This window comes from Drosophila guanche, unplaced genomic scaffold (genome assembly GCF_900245975.1).
Source record: "Drosophila guanche unplaced genomic scaffold, DGUA_6, whole genome shotgun sequence".
In the NCBI taxonomy this organism is placed as follows: Eukaryota; Metazoa; Arthropoda; class Insecta; order Diptera; family Drosophilidae; genus Drosophila; species Drosophila guanche.
This window is the reverse complement of record NW_022995750.1, coordinates 4685718-4688037: the sequence shown is the minus strand read 5'-3', so window position 1 is coordinate 4688037 and position 2320 is coordinate 4685718. Positions and strand designations below refer to the sequence as shown.

The 2320-nt window shown below is 41.2% G+C and overlaps 1 pseudogene; it reads left to right on the top strand.

Moving 5' to 3' along the window:
* The first annotated feature begins 750 nt into the window (after positions 1 to 750).
* LOC117585925 lies at positions 751 to 2217 on the top strand (annotated as a pseudogene).
* Positions 2218 to 2320: the final 103 nt, after the last annotated feature.

The window sequence follows — 2320 nt, the reverse complement described above, 5'->3', positions numbered from 1 at the left end:
AGTTTTCCCAAAACTGATTTCATTTTCGGTATAGTTTTTGGGCCTGCCAATTCATATCGAAAAGAGCTTTCGTTATAGCCATATAGGCATAGGCAGAGAGAGAAAAAGATAAAGAAAAAGAGAGAGCGAGAGAGAGAGAGAGAGACAGGGAAGAGGAAGCTAAGGACCGAATTTGATTATTGATTGTTGGAAATAGAGAACCAGAACTCTTTAAACTCTCGATAAGATTTCAAATGTTTTCGCAACTAAAAACAATCTTACACCTGCAATCGTTTAGAAAATAAAGAAATGGCTTACGCAACTTGTAGTTTTAATTAGTTGTCATTCAATTGTTTGTAATGAATTTCTCCCTACAAAGTTGTTAATCAAGTAAAAAGAAGCATCGGAACCGGTCTCAGAAACTCTGGGCTCTATGGAGTACTCGTATTTGATTTTGATAGATCTCATGAATACTTCAAGTATTTCTTCCACAACCAACATAGAATATTACAGAGATTACAGCCCCCTTACACAGCCTCCCCTTATAGCCAGTATAAGGAAACCGTCATCGAAATGTTGGGAACCAAAATAGATTGTTTTTTTTTTTTCATGGTCTAGAAGGGTAATCACACTGCCACTAGCCATTAAAATTTAATGCCCACATCTCCCGTACTCAAAGCCCCCCACAATTTCATTGTTTGCATTAGAAATAATTCGCTCGCCGAAAGCATATAAAGTGAACGATTTTTTGAGTACCTTCATTCAGTTAGGAGAGCGAAATACTAGCAGTACTCCCAATTAAAAAAAGTACAAACAAAATGTCGGGGAACACAGATAGTGAAACCTTCAATACCGACGAACTGGTTGCACCTGAATGGCTAAATGTAGAGTTTATCACAAAAGTTCTGAGCGAACATGAACAGGCTGTCGAACTAAAGGTCACCGACATGCGCTTTTCTCCAGCCAGCGCCAAGGGCGACCACTCTGCCAGTATTATGTTTCGCGCCAAAGTGGAGTACACCACCCGAAAAGGAGCCTCCACCAAGTCGCTAATCATTAAGACAATGCCGGAACAGGAGGGTCACAAGAAGGAAATGCTGAACGAGTCCCCAATCTTCAAAACGGAGACTGGGATGTACAGCACAGTACTGCCGGAGTTTGAGAGGATACTCCGGGAGGCAGGAGACTATGATAAACTGTATGTGGACTGCATTTATCACAGTCTGAAGCCGCGTCAGGTGATGATCTTCGAGGATCTGGTGGAGATGGGTTACTTGGTGATTCGAGATCGTGAGGTAAGCCTCGAAGAGGTTCGTTCCGTGTACTCTAAACTGGCGAAGTTTCATGTGGCGAGTATGAAAGTCCAACAAGAGGTAAGCAACCCAATGGCATCAACTCTTCAAACTCTGAATAACATCCTCTTTCTATTAGCAACCCACTCACCAACGGACTTTTTGATATGCCAAACTTGTTGAAGGAGGGATTTATTAGCACCGGCATGACATTCTTTGTCGAACTGCTCGAAAAAGAGCCAGAGCTGCAAAAGTATAAGAAATACTTTGAGAACTGATGGAAGCATGGGCGCAAAGGCGTCAGAACCCACAACCAGATCCGTACAACGTCCTTTGCCATGGAGACTTCCATCTACGTAACATGATGTTCAAGCATAACAAGGCGACCGGAACCTTCGAAGACTGCATGCTGCTGGACTATCAAATGTGCAACATATCCCCATTGACCGTTGATTTAATCTACTCAGTTTACATGCCATTGGAGCCACAGCAACGCTGGGATCATTGGGAAGATCTACTAAAGTATTACTTCTCCGTTTTGGTTGGTACTCTCAAGAAGGTTGGCTATAAAGGAGAAATGCCCACGGAAGCTGGGCTCTTGGAACGATTCCATGAACTGAAAAACTTTCGTAAGTTTGTTCCCCAGAACTCCAGCTAAAATAATAATCTCGTATCGCTTCCTTTTAGACTTTTTCCTGTTGAGCACATTCCTGCCATTAACGTGGGCTGGTAGGGCGATGGGAACCGACTTTTTTTATATTATGCAGAACGATGAGAAGCGTAGAACTGCCTCATTTCTGGAGGGATATATCAAAGATGTCAAAATATTCTTACCCCGCTGGGAACAATTGGGCTACTTCAAAGATACCTAAAGTATTTAATGTAATCCGTTGATTTGTAAGACGATCTTTGCCTTTAAATAAATAAACATACAGAGAAAGAACTTGCCTCCAAAGCAGATAAAAGTATTTGTTATAGAAATGAAAAACCTGTTTTAATGTATATATAATGTATCCTATACATCTTTCAAATTGCTGAAGTTCACAAAA